The sequence below is a fragment of the Zalophus californianus genome, chromosome 2 (assembly GCF_009762305.2).
Source record: "Zalophus californianus isolate mZalCal1 chromosome 2, mZalCal1.pri.v2, whole genome shotgun sequence".
Classification (NCBI taxonomy): domain Eukaryota; kingdom Metazoa; phylum Chordata; class Mammalia; order Carnivora; family Otariidae; genus Zalophus; species Zalophus californianus.
Genome location: NC_045596.1, coordinates 34,561,722 through 34,576,402, shown reverse-complemented (window position 1 = coordinate 34,576,402; position 14,681 = coordinate 34,561,722). Strand labels below are relative to the sequence as shown.

Sequence of the window (14,681 nt, the reverse complement as noted above, 5' to 3'; positions counted from 1 at the left end):
CAGATAGGATTCCATGTGATGAGACAGAGGGAAATCTGATACACACGGAACAGGAGGCGGAGACGCTGATGGGGCCACAACAGAAGGGATTGTAGTAGACTTCCTGCAGCCACCGGAAGCTGGGGGAGGCAAGGTGAGAACTCTCCCCTAGAGCCTCCAGAGGGAGCGTGGCCCTGCCCAGTCATAATAAAATCATAAAAATCCTAACCATTACCAATTAACATTACCAATTAACATTAAGCATATTTCAGTCCTCCAATACTTCCGGGGCTACTTCCTCCTTTCACCCAACAGTTTAACTCTGAAGAAATTCCTTGGGTAAGATTACAAGAGAGTCCTGCCTGCTCCTTCTCAGGGTACTGGGGTGGTATTCTACTGCTCTTTTATTCCATAATACCAAATACCTTCTGCCAAACACTGGGCAAATTTCTGGGGTGGAGGGGTACAGAGATGGCAACCTCAGGGAGTCCACAGTCCAGGTAGCAAAACAGACGAATATACAACGCTCACAAAATCCTATTTAAAGGCACGGCACATGGTGATCTAGGAGGGGAGAGGAGGCACACCCAGCTTAGTAGGGAACAGCCAGAGAAAGCCATGTGGAACAGAGGATACTGTGCTGAGTCTTAAAGTAAAAGACTGGAGTTACCCAGGTGGAAAGGAGGGGAGGGAGAGGGGGTGTGGGAAGAAGGCAGAGGGAAACATGTCTGCCTGGGCTGCTATAACAAAACCCCACAGACTGGGTGGCTTAAACAACAAACATTTATTTCTTATGGTTCTGGAAGCTGTCAAGTCCAAGATTAAGGTGCCAGAAGATTGACGTCTGGTGAGAACCCTCTTCCTGGTTTGCACACGACCACCTTTTTGCTGCATCCTCATGTGGTGGAGAGAGAAGTCTCTGGTCTCCTCTTCTTATAAAGGCACTAATCCCATCATGGGGCCATTACCCTCATGACCTCATCTAACTCGAATTATCTTCCCAAGGCCCCACCTCTGAGTACCAACACATTTGGATTAGGACTTCAATGTATGAATGTGAGGAGGACACAAACATTCAGATTGCAGCAGAGACAAAGATGTGAAAGCAAGCATGAAAGAGTGCAAACCAGTGGTATTGGAGCTCAGGGTACATGAGGTAAGGATGAAAGCCTGTATGCCATGTTGAAGTTAGACTTTGTTATGAATGTAATGGGGAATCACTGAAGGATTAAGTCAGGAGTGACATGATCAGGTTTACCTTTTAAATGACCACTGTGGCATCAGTGTGCAGAATACATTGGAGTGAGGCCTGACTGGAGATGGAGAGGCCAGTGAGGGAGCTATGGCAGTGATCCAGGTGCGAATGATGAAATAAGGATGACAATAGCGGACAGATGCAAGAGCAATTTAGGATATAGAGTCAGCAGGAGGAGTTGGCCTCAGATGAGCACCAGAAGCTGAGGGAGGAGATGAGGATGGCTTCTGGATCTCCAGCTTATGCAAGCTGGTGAATGAGTAAGAAGATCTGGGGGAAATAATGAAATGAGTTGGGGATGTCCTGAATTTGAGAATATTCCTCACCATCCCAAATGGAGATGTTATTTAAAAATCAGTTCTAATCCTCTTCTCTTCCCAGTCAATACTCTCTTCTTGGGTAATATCATCATTTGTGAACATCAGCTACCATCTCACTGTTGATAACTCAAGTCTTTAAATTCTGCCTGAACTTCTCTTCTGAATCCCAACATCTTGGATTCAACCACCAATTAGGTATTTCCCCTTGGATGCCCCATCTCAGAGGTTAAGTGGCTGCATCCCATTACCAGGGCAATCTATTAAAAGCTGTGCTGTCCAACACAGTCCCTGGTAGTACTATTGGGCACTATGACTGTAGAGTACTATTGAGTACTTGAAATGTGGCTAGTCCATCAAGAAAATGAGATGAGGCACAGAGGAGGAGAGCATGTTCGCAAACACATACCTGGAAAAGGACTATTATCTAAGACATACAAAGAACTCTTAAAACTCAACAATAAGGGGCACCTGGGTGGCTCAGTCAATGAAGTGTCTATCTTTGGCCCAGATCATGATCCCAGAGTCCTGGGATCTAGTCCCACATCTGGCTCCTTGCTCAGCAGGGAGCCTGCTTCTCCCTCTCCCTCTGCCTGCCGCTCTGCCTACTTGTGCTCTCTCTCTCAAATGAATAAATACAAATTAAAAAAAATTTTTAAAAACCCCAAAAACTCAACAATAAGAAGATGTACAACCCAATGAAAAAATGAGCAAAAGACATGAACAGAATTTCATCAAAGATATACAGATGACAAGCATAGCAAAAGTTGTTCGACATCATCTCATTAGGCAATTGCAAATTAAAACAACTGTGAGATATTATTACACACCTACTAAAATTCAAAACACTGACAACACCAAGTGCTGGTGAGGATGTGGAACAATAGGAACTCTTCTTTACTATTAGTGGGAATGACAAATGATGCAGGCGCTTGGGAAGACCGTTGAGTAATTTAAGTAGTTCCTGACAAAATGATCCAGCAGTTGTGCTCTTTAGTATTTACCCAAATGAGTTGAAAACTCATGTCCACACAAAAACCTGTACACATATGTTTATAGCAGCTTTCTTCATAAATGCTAAAACTTGGAAGCAACCAAGATGTCCGTCCATAGGTGAATGTATATGTAAACTGTGGTACATCCAAAGAATGGAATATTATTCAGCGCTAAAAAGAAATGAGCTATCAAGCCATTAAAAGACATGGAAGAAGCTTAAATGTCTATTACTAAGTGAAAGAAACCAATCTGAAAAGGCTACATGCTATATGATTTCAGCTATATGACATTCTGGAAAAGGCAAAACTATGGAAACAGTAGAAGGATCAGTGGTTGCTATGGGTTAACAGGGAGCAAAGGATGAATAGGCAGAGCCCAAGGATTTTTAGGGCAGGATACCACTCCATATGATACTATAATGGTGAATACATGTCCCTATACATTTGTCAAAATCCACAGAATGCACCTAATGCAAACTACGGACTTTGGATGATGATGCTATGTCATTGTAGGTTCATCAGTTGTAACAAAAGTACCACTCTGGTGCAGGTTGTTGATAGTAGGGGAGGCTGTGCATGTGTGGAGTCAGGGAATATGTGGGAAATCTTTGTACCTTCTGCTTGATTCTTTTTTAAAAGATTTATTTATTTATTTTAGCAGGGGGAGAAGAGAGAGAGAGAGAATCGCAAGCAGACTTCCCCCCTGAGTGCAGAGCCTGATGCAGGGCTAGATCTCATGATCCTGAGATCATGACCTGAGCTAAAGTCAAGAGTTGGATGCGGGGCACCTGGGTGGCTCAGTTGTTCAATGTCTGCTTTTGGTTCAGGTCATGATCCCAGGGTCCTGGGATCGAGCCCCGCATTGGGCTCCCTGCTCAGTGGGGAGCCTTCTTCTCCCTCTCCCCCTCCCCCTGCTTGTGTTCTCTCTCTCTCTCTGTCAAATAAATAAATAAAATCTTTAAAAAAATAAAGTCTATTTTTAAAAAATGGCTATTCCAGACTGAGATGTAACTATAAAATAGACCCTGAATTTTAAAGACCTATATAAAGAAAAGTATGTAAGTATCTTATTAATAATTTTTATGTTGGTTACATGATAGGAAGACAGTATGTAGTATATATTAAGTACAAATGTATTATTGAAATGTATTTACTTTTTTTTTACTTTAAAAGGTGTAGCTACTAGAAAATTCTAAGTAGTATGTGGCTTGTATTCTATTTCTCTTGAACAGTGCTGGCTTAGACTATGAACAGCCAGCTCTAGAAACCAGGGCTTCTGGCTTCTAATCCAGGATGAACCATTCATTCAGCAAACATATTTGAAGTACTACTCTATTATGATGAATAAGATAGAGATGATCCATGCCCTTGGGAAGCTTATAGTCTTTTTCGGACTTATTACTGAGATCAGTATAAGAAACAGTTTTGAAAGGTACAAAGCACCATAACAATATAAAAAATAATATGAATATAATTTCCAAGTAGAAAGAAGACATGCTCTGATTTCCAGATGAAAGACATATCAGGAATCCTTGTGTGGGTAGAAAATCAGGCAATCAGTCCAATAATTGTGATCAACTAAGTAATCTTGAAATGGCATTGATTTTATACCAGAGGGTAAAAAAAGAGAGGTATGAGGTCTATCCAAATTGTAATTTCTAGCAAAATAAGTTCAACTTGGGAATCCCTGAATTGTACATAATGAGAGGAACTCTGCAGAGAGAGTTTTGCATATTGACTCGTCTTTGCCTCGGTAGTAAAAAGAGAGGGTGGATTTCAGCCAACTTTTCCTCAACCAGTGCTGTTGGGAAATTATGGCAGGAACAGGTAGGGCAGAAGACAGAGCCTGACAAGGCCTCAAGGGCAGCTGAAATCCCAGCCACATAGCAGAGGCAGCTGTGTTTTGAAGGGCAGCTCAGTCTGAACCAAAACTTTGGGAGGGCCAAGGAGCAAGGGGCAGCCCCCGTCTGAATGGATTGAAGGGTGGGGAAGGTGGAGGCCAGGACCAAGCTTTATGGTATGCTTAGCCAATGCTTACCTTACTTAATGAGCCAATGCCGTGTGCCATGGAAGGAGGCCTTCAAGACCAGGCCTCTGGGTTTACAGAGGAAAGGGAAGGAGCAGCAAGAGGGGGGCAAACCAGGCACTGGCTGAGCTCCTGCTCTGTGCCCGGCCCTGGGCCACCCCTGTGGGTTGGAAGGAAAGAAGCTGGTTTCTCCTTCCAGGGAGCAATCCCTCACTGTGAGGAGATCCCATTTTTTTGGCAGAGTGTCTCCTACACTGGATGCAGTCTGTAAAATGATGAGTTTAAAAAGTACATTGTACTATTTAAAAACCAATTTTGATATAATTGTCCAAACTTCTTTGTGGGGATGGTTAGAAGAATTATTACAAGAGAACGTTTTGTTCAGAACAACAACAAAAAAGAGAACAAAAGGAAAAAAATCCTGTTTTGCTGCAGTGGAAATCGTTCTTTGTTATTTGCGAATTTGTCCCCTGGTTCAGGTTGGGGTCAGAGTTGGTGTTTGCATAGTGATGAAATATGTAAGATGGGTTTTAGAGTCACAGGCCCGGGTTCTGACTCCAGGCCCACAGCATGCTAGCTGGGTGTCTTGCAGCAAGTTGCTGTCCTTCATTAGGCCTTTATTTCATTTGTAAAATGGGGTGGTGATACCTTACCTTAAGAGGCTGTAAAGGGGATTGAATGAAATAATATAGTATGCTAAAACTCCAAGCATAGTGTCAAAAGCTAATATTGCTTAATGAGTGGTAGCTCTTATTATTGTTGTTGGTGTTGTTAATATTTAAGCAAGCCTACTATCTGGATTTTTCCAAAATTTCCCTCCCTCTCTTGCATGTATTCACACGCACACTTACTCGTATGGTGAATATAAGTGTCAAACCCAAACTGGGACTGGAAAGTCTGAGACGTGGGTCAGTTCTCTCTGTCTTTGTCTCCCCATGGGACTCTCTGACAAAGGTCAGATTCTATTACTGAGAACTCCAAGAGGCTTAAATACATTTTTTACACTTGAGGAAATAATTACGTTGACTATTAAATATGAAATACGGGTATCATTGCATCTGACTTAGAAACATTTTTTAAGAGCTCACTTAGTGGGGCTTGAACTCATGACCTTGAGATTAGGAGTCACAAGCTCTACCAACTGAGCCAGGAGGCACCCCCCAGAAACATTTTTTTTTTTCATTTATTCCACAAATATTTCCGGAGCAGCCACCATATGTCAGGCACAGTTCTGGGCCCTGGGGATAGTGATGAGGAAGACCCAAATCCTTGCTCTGAGGATCTTCCGTTCCAAACAAATAGGCATGGGGTGTCATGTCAGGAGCTCCAAGAAACAAATAGAGAATGACAGGGTAGGGCTATATTTGAAAGGATGATTAGAGAAGGCCTCTTTGGGAAATAACAGTTGAGCAGATGAAGTTCACGAGCATTAGGGGGTGATGAAGCAATCCATGAAAACAACGGGGGAGGAGTGCTCCAGGCAGAGAGATCAGCAAATGTGACCATGAGGTAGTTTTTGACCATGACCATATTCGTTGAAGTGAAATTTGCCTCTGTGAGGATGACTGAATTTATACTCCTTAGAGAATTTGCAGTGTTCATGGGGTTTTCAATAAAAATAGAAATTTGGAGGATAATGTGAAAGGTGGAAAGGTGGAAAGGTCTGGGGGAGTGGGAGGAAGCCTTGAAGGAATGATGAGGTGTGGTCTTTAAGTGGTCTCATGGCATGTCTACTCAGAGTTCCTTAATCTTGGCATTGTTGATATTTTGGGCAGATAACTCATTGTTGGGGTTGGGGGAGATGTTGTCTGGTGCACTGCAGAATGTTTAGGAAAATCCTTGGTCTCTACCCACTTGGTAGCGGTGATATTCCCCATTTGTAACAATCCAAAATGTCTCCAGACATTGTTAAATGTCTTCTGGGAGGTGACATCTACTCCATTTCAGAATCACCGGTCTACATATGGGTGGAACGAGTATCTGGAATTTCTTTACTTCAAAAGTTTCATCGTGGACAATTAAATCTCACATTTAATTCAAATTTGATTGGGAGATTAGCTGCTTCTATTGAGCACCCACTGGCCAAGTGCTTTTCATGTATGACCTTATTTAATCCTCATAACAATCTGATGACAGAAATATCACTAGTGCCGTTTTATGTACCGGGAAACTGGAGCTTCTGGAAATTGAGTGACTTGTCCGAGGTCACACAGCTAATGAGCAGCATAGCCAGGATTCAAATCCAGCTTTGTTTGACTCCAAAGACCTTGATGATATAAACACCTGAGAACCAGAGCAGACTCTCATTTTGGAAGCTTGATTCCTCAGCTGTTGTCTACCTCTGGCTACAAACATTCAGGAGACATTCATTGAGTGCTTTCTTTGTGCCAGATACTGCTCCAGACCCTGGGTTTCCAGCAGTGAACAAAACAAACATCCCTGCCCATATGGACATTCATGCTAGTGGGGAGAGACAGACACAAACGAAAATAACTAGGTAAAACATATAGAATGGCAGATGGGATTCATGCTATGGAGGAAAGTGGAGAGTGGCAGTTTTAAGTTGAGTGCTGAGGGGTGATTTCCCTGAGGTGGTGCCACCTCGGTAAAAACCTAAGTAAAATGCCATAATGAGCCATTTGGATATCTGGGAAGATCTGCATTTCAGGCAGAGGAACAGCAAGCGCAGATTCCCTGAGGAGGTAGCAGGAACAGCGAGGAGGCTGGAACAGTTGGAGTGGAAAGAATAAGGGAGAGGGGCTCGGAAGTGAGGGGAAAGAGGTTGCAGGGATACAACAGCATGTAGGACTCTAAAGCCCACTGTAAGAATTTGGCCTTTACTTGAATGAGATGAGAAGCCTTTGGGGAGAGAACTGACATAAACGATCACTCTGACTTCTGTCTTTGAGAAAAGATTATAGAGGAGTGTGGTGGTTTTAAAATATGTGCCCACAAATGCTTTAATGCTCCTCTTTTCAAAGTGTAGAGCCTAATTTCCTCCTCTTGAGTGGAGACTGCATTTAGTGACTCACTTCTCACAAATAAAAGTGGCATAAGTGGTAGTGTGTGACTTTGGAGATTAAACAGAAGATGGAGTGTAGCCTCCTCCCTCTCTCTCTTAGTTTACTTGCTCTGGGGGAAGCCAGTTGCCACGTCATGAGGGCACTCCAGGAGCCTATGGAGAGCCAATGTGGTATGGACCGGAGACCTCCTGCCAGGAGCCAGAGAGGAACTGAGGTCCTGTGGAAACTGCCATTGTCAATGAGCCATCTATCTTGGAAGCAGATCCTCCAGTCAAACCTTCAGATGACATCTTGGTGCTAACCTCCCGAGGTGCCCTGAGCCAGAACCACCCAGCTAAAGCACTCCCAGATTCCTGACCCCCACAGATTGTGAGACAATAAATGCCTATTTTAAGCTGCTAATTTTTGGATAATTTCCATGCAGCAACAGATAACAAGCACAGGAAGCAAAGGCAGAAGCCAAGAGACCAGTTAAGAGGCAATTTCAGCAATCCATGTGAGAAGATGACTTGGAAGCGGTGAAAATTTTTCAGATTTGCAGTTAGATTGGATATGGGGCAGGTGACAAAGAAGAGTCAGGCTTTGAGCCTGAACAATGGCAAGTAAGATCAACTCTTACCTGAGCTCGAAAAATCATTCAACACATCCAGTCATTCCTTCCTTAGAATATTTCCTCTTGGCTTCTGTGACACCACAGGGAATCTAGCTTCCTTTCTATATCACTGACCGACCCTTTTCATTACCTTTCGTTGATGTGTTCTCTGCTCAAGCCCTTAATGTTGGAGTCCCCCAGGGCTTGATTTTGGACTTCATTCTCTTTTCACTTTACAGTCTCTCCCTAGGAATTTTCATCCACTGTTAAGACTTTAAATGCCTCCTGGGCGCCTGGGTGGCTCAGTTGGTTAAGCAACTGCCTTTGGCTCAGGTCATGATCCTGGAGTCCCAGGATCGAGTCCCGCATCAGGCTCCCTGCTCAGCAGGGAGTCTGCTTCTCCCTCTGACCCTCCCCCGTCTCATGCTCTCTCTCTCTCTCTCAAACAAATAAATAAAATCTTTAAAAAAAAAAAAAAAGACTTTAAATGCCTCCTATGCCCAATGATTCTCATTCTTCCAGCTATGGCCTTCCCATTGAGCCCCAGACGCAAAAATCCCATTGCTTACTTGTCATATTCTTGTCTATGTCTAAATGGGTTCTGGGCTTTAACGTGACCAAAACAGTGTTCTTGGTTTCCTGCCACAGTCCTACTCTTACTACAGTCATCTCCATCTCAGTAAGTGAGACCTCTGTCACCCCAGTTCTCGTTAAATGTATAGCGGTCCTTTGTGATTTCTCTCTTTCCTTCATTCCCACCTTCAGCCCACTGGGAGGTCCGAACGACCCTGTATCTCCAACCTATGGCAGACATGTATACTTCCTTCTGTTGCTGCAGATACAGCCCTACTCGAAGCTGCCATCCTCTGTCCCTTAGACTTGCCCGCTCAGCCTCCCATGGCAGCCAGTGCGACCTTCCAAGAACACAAATCAGATTGAGGAGCTCCTGTTCCTAAAACCCTTCAATGGCTTTCCACTGCACTCAAAATCAAATTCAGGCTTGTCATGGCTAACAAGTTTCTACATGAAGTTGGCCCTGTCTGTCTGTGACTTCATCTGATACTACTTTCCTCCTTTATTTTTCTACAAGCACTCTGACCTTCTCTGTTTCTTGATGATGCAAAATTCATTCCTGGATTAAGACATTTGCATTTGTTGCTGCCTCTGCCTGGAATACTCTTTTTCAGACATCTGCATGTCTATAACCTTCTTGTCATTTTGGTCTCATACCAATGTCACTTTCTTGGAGAGCCCTTCCCTGACATCTAAGTAGTCTCCTTCCAGTCACTTCTTGTCATTTCATCTTTTTCGGTTCTCTTTGTAGATCTTACCTATCCGAAAGTATCTCATCTATTTATTTGTTTACTTACATAGTTTCAGTTTTCTCTTCTCTGGATACATTGACCCTGACCTTAATGTTTTTTTTTTTTCAAAGATTATTTATTTATTCATGAGAGACAGAGAGAGAGAGAGAGGCAGAGGGAGAAGTAGGCTTCCCGCTGAGCGGGGAGCCCGATGCGGGACTCGATCCCAGGACCCCGGGATCATGACCTGAGCCGAAGGCAGACGCTTAACCATCTGAGCCACCCAGGCGCCCCTGACCTTAATCTTAACCCTTATCTCTCTTGTTCATTACCACATGTATCCTCAGACCCAGTCACGATGCCTGGCACATGGCAGGTATTTGACAGATAGCTGTTGAATGTATATATGAATGAAGGAATACGTGGGCTGACAGAGAAGAAGCAGCCCAATCTTTTCCATCTCCATCCGAACTCGAGGTGGTGCAGGTAAAGAGGAATGCCTCTCAGTTTCACCAAGCCCTCTCCTGTCTCAGGGCCTTTGCATTTTCTGACTTCACACACTTGATCCCTTCCTTCTCTCAGGTGTCTGCTCACCTTACTGGAGAGCCCCGCTGACCATTCGTAATCACATAGATCTCCCTCTCATTTATGTCTAGGGATTTAAGGGAATATTTCAACACTATTTTCTCCTATGCCCCAAATATTGGAATGTATTTTACTAAGTTGATGAAATTAATGACTGTGTAGCTTCTCTTAGGTGGATGCCAAAGCCAGTTGCTTGAATCATTTATCACTGCATCATGAGCCACCCCAAACTGTAGTGGCTTAAACCAGCAATTTATTTTCTCGGGATTCTACAATCCGGGCAGGGCCCTATTGGGCAGGCTGATCTACCTGGCTGGCAGTGGGTAGGGCTAGAGGCTGGGAGTCAGCTGCGGGTGTCCACCTGAATGCCTTAGAACTGCTCCACCAGCTTCTTTATGTGCTTTAGGTTTTCTGCGGCATGGTGGCTGGGTTCTAAGACGTAGCTGAGTCTGTGAACTCAGAAGCTGCTGAGTACTTGAGACTCAGCCTTGGCAGTTATACCCTGTCACCTGTGCTGCATTTTGTTAAAGTCAGTCACAGGGCCATACCAGGATCAAGCGGGGGTTGGGGGAGGGGAGGAATAGTCTCCACCTCTCAGTGGAGGACTGGGAAAGAACTTGTGGTCATCTTTAATCCATCATCTTCAATCGATTCAGAAAGGCAATCATTTTGACTTCAACTCTTGTTGATGAAAATGTTTCTAAAAATATGTTAGTCCTACAAGCAGATTAGAATGGACCTAGTGTCCTCAATGATTAAAGGTCTTTCAGAAACTCAGGATTTCTGTTCTTCATTTCAATTATTATTTCCAAGTTTAGGTTCTCTGTCACAAGCTAACTGGTTTTGTTATCTTGGGAAAACCACAGAGGATTTTAACGCCCGTGTTCTTATCCAGGAAGTGAAGGGATGGAGTTACATGAGTTCTATTTTCATTTCCAGTTCTAAGATGCTGTGATTTCATTATTTCGTGTAGAACATATAGGAGATTGGGCTACATCTGTAATAAATTCAAGACATACCCTGTATGCATAAATTCCTTATATGAACTTTTGCTTATTTATGTTATTTCTCATAGAGTGGAAGTATAGAGCATTTGTTAGATGATTGAGGGAGGGTAATTTTTCTTTTTCTAGATAAACAAAGGGAAGGAGTTTATTGCTAGTTGAACCACTTTGAGGAAAGGTAATTGTTAAGTTCCGCTAATCAAGTTATGGTAGAGACTGCTAGCTGTTCTCCAAAATCCATTTTCTCATCTTCCTGGACACATAGCAGAGCTCATTTCCTAGCCCTCCTTGCAGGTAGGTGTGGCCATGGGACTGTGTTTTAACTAATGAAGTGGGAGTAGAAGTATTGTATGTCCTTCTCCCCTGTCAGGCTGGAATGGAGACAACCTCTGAGAGTGACCTTGAAAGTCCCTCCTCTTTTTTTTTTTTTTTTTAGTTTTATTTATTTTAGAGAGAGAGTGAGAGAGAGCCGGGGGACGGGCAGAGGGAGAGGAGAGAAAATCTCAAGCAGACTCCCTGCTGAGTGTGGAGCCCCACACAGAGGCTCCATCCTACAACCATGAGATCGTGACCTGAGCCGAAATCAAGACTCAGATGCTTAATCGACTGAGCTACCCAAGCACCCTGAAAGTCCCTTCTTGAAGATGGCAGAGGTCTCCATCAGTGTGTGTGTCTGGGCACCTGGTGAGGAAGGGCTGACCTGTTCACCCACCCATTACTGTAATAAATGAACTTCGTTGTGCTTGAGTCTTTATCATTATGCACATTTATTTGTCACAGCCATCTGTCTATAATACATATATTTTACTTTGTTTTTCAAGGTGCTTCAAAATATTTTACTACTACTCTGTTGACTACAAAAAAAGAGCTAAATACTTTTCTGTTGGGACATCTTCAAGGTAAGATGATAGCCATAGTATCCTCTGTGTCTCCTGAAGCCAAGTGTCAGACGCTCTGCCTTGATAGTGCTTTTTATAACCATCCTCATCTCTGCCACTGAGACTTCCCATCAGCCTTTAGTTATTTAACAAATATCACTTTGGGCATCAATTATGGACCACCAGTGTCACTGTTGCAAGACAGTGAACAAAAGAGATCAAGCTGTGCCCTCGTAAGCTTAGAGGAGGTGAGTGGCATTGGGAGGCTTCTTGGTCAACCATAATAACAATCAGTGCAGTCTCAAACTCCCCCTCTCAATAAACTTGTTCTTTTTTTTTTTAAAGGTTTTATTTATTTATTTTAAGAGAGAGATAGAGAACGTGAGCAGGGGGAGGGGCAGAGGGAGAGAGAGACAGAATTTCAAGCCGACACCCAACTGAGCATGGATCCAGACGTGGGGCTTGATCTCATGACCCTGAGATCATGACCTGAGCTGAAATCAAGAGCTTAACAAACTGAGCCACCCAGATGCCCCAGTAAACTTGTTCTAATAACTGTGTTTACCATATAATTCAGATATCTCCCTGAAAGTTTTTAAACAATTATTTCTAAAATGGGTCACATATTCTCCTTTTTTTCCCTCAGCTCTCTACAGAACACAATTCAACATCATTATCATAATTGCATTCTATGGTAATGTGGTAATACATCAAGGGGCAAGGAGGGGCAGAGAACTATTTACCCCATACAAGATGGCCTCAGCTTACTATGCATTTCGAATTCTTGTGCCCATACTTCGATAGTCTTCCTATTTCCTTCATGTCCATTGGGTTGTTGTCTTTCCACCAGAATCCACTGTCACCTTGCAGTTGGCTCCTCACAGCTAAGAGAACTGAAAAATCTTACTTTCTTGAATGGGGGTTCTAATAAGAGTGACGAAGAGAGAGGGTGCATGGCTGTTGGGACCTTGGTTTGGTGATGCTGCTTTGGCTGATTAGGAACCTTCCTTCATTTGTTGCCTCCTGAGCTGTAAATAGCTGAGGTCGATTGATATTTGATTTCTGTACCTGAGCCAAAATCTTGCCTGACGTTTGCTTTATTATTCTGCTTTCATCCTTTTGTAGAAATGTTCACACTTTGCAGAGAGGGGAACAAAGAGATGAATTGCCAGAAATTCTGTCAAACATGGGACACTCTATAAAAACAGTAGATTTCAGAGAAATTTAAAGAAATGTGATTGTGGGGAAAAACTAAGAGTTCTAGTGCTCCATGAAAGCTGCTGTCCAGGGAGCTGGCCGGGGGAAGGCGTTCTATAAGGAGAGATCCTGGGGCCTGAATGGAAGGATGCCAGGAGGTAAGTCTCAGGTGACTCTCAGGAGAGTGGTTTTACCTCGAAATTTTAAGTGGGCCTAGAGTCCAGACAGATACAATTTTGCCTTCTCCAAGGGAATTGTGATGAATAACTGTGGCATTGACTTAGGGGAGACACAAGTAGTTAAACTGCAAAGTAGAACTATAGTTGACTCTAAAAACCTAATTTATGGATTAACCGGTGCCCCGTCAAAATGACTAATAATCCTGGGACTATAATTACCCACCTGTAGGCTTTGTTTTTGTCCTCCAACTTTCTATTTTTTCTGCATTGTACAAATATTTGATAATGAGCATGCATTCCTTTTATAATAAAAAAATCCGATTAACTTAATTAGAAAAAAATTACCCACCAGGTGATGGGAGTTTTCTCATTAATTTATCATCAGGCATCATAGTCTGGCTTCACGATCTCTGCCCACCAAGGCCCAGTTATTTTTGGGCGCTCCGTGGCTGACCCTGGCTGGTGTGGCACAGGGCGTGTGGTAGGGTGAGGAGGTGCTAGGAAGAGTAAAGGGAAAGTTTGTTTCCCAGAGCACTGCCCATGGGGGAGAGACTCACTGCGCTTCCTTCTGAGTGGGAGCTGCACATCAGCAAGTGGCCTGTGGTGATTTAAGGGGAAAGAGGAGGGAAGAAAGCAGAGGTTCCTTTGGGGGTGGGGGGAAGCTCTTGGAGTGTCTGGTTTTGACACAATTGTGCACCATCACTAACGGCCTTACATCTGAAAATCTGAGTTTGGTCCAAACGGGAGCCTCGGAGAGAAGTCTAAAACTGTGCCACCCACCTCGCTATGCAGTATGGTTCCTGCGAGGCCACCCAGGGCCATGTTCTATCTTCTGCTGATGGGCTAGTTGCATTAAGCTTGTTGGGTTGATCTGCTTGGGTACTACCTAAAAGGTTACAACACCAACAGCCTTTGTCTGGATTAGACCCATTGCTGGTGTTTGGGGTCCTGAGTGGAGACTCGGGAAAACCCGAAGTGATATATTCAATGTCAACGAAATCATTCATTTTGCTTTGCACTTTCATCTGAGAGAAGGATACAGTCCTTGCGGGCTGAGTCTCCTAAAGAGAGTGTCTTCCATTTCTCTGAGGCGAGGTGCAATTCACACACCACACGTGGGGGAAAGAGGAATTTAGTCACAGTTTGTACTGAGACTCAGAGGACGGCAGATGAGAATTCCGGAGACAATGCAAAATGAAAATATAGACTCACAAAGAAAAAAATGTCTCTGGAACTCGAAAGCCTGCTAAAACTCTGAAAGAAGCACTCACGCAGTAGGTATAGCGAATGCATGACATCTTCATGATCATCATTCCAGTAGCGATTAACTTCACATTGTGCTTCGGT

At 43.5% G+C, this 14,681-nt stretch overlaps 1 long non-coding RNA gene across 1 annotated transcript; it reads left to right on the top strand.

Annotated features, from left to right (window-relative positions):
- Positions 1–782: 782 nt before the first annotated feature.
- Positions 783–13,209, top strand: LOC113924051. Its single transcript, XR_003520521.2, has 4 exons — positions 783–826; positions 985–1,135; positions 11,902–11,979; positions 13,084–13,209. It is a non-coding gene; the product is annotated as an uncharacterized LOC113924051 (long non-coding RNA).
- The last annotated feature ends 1,472 nt before the right edge of the window (positions 13,210–14,681 follow it).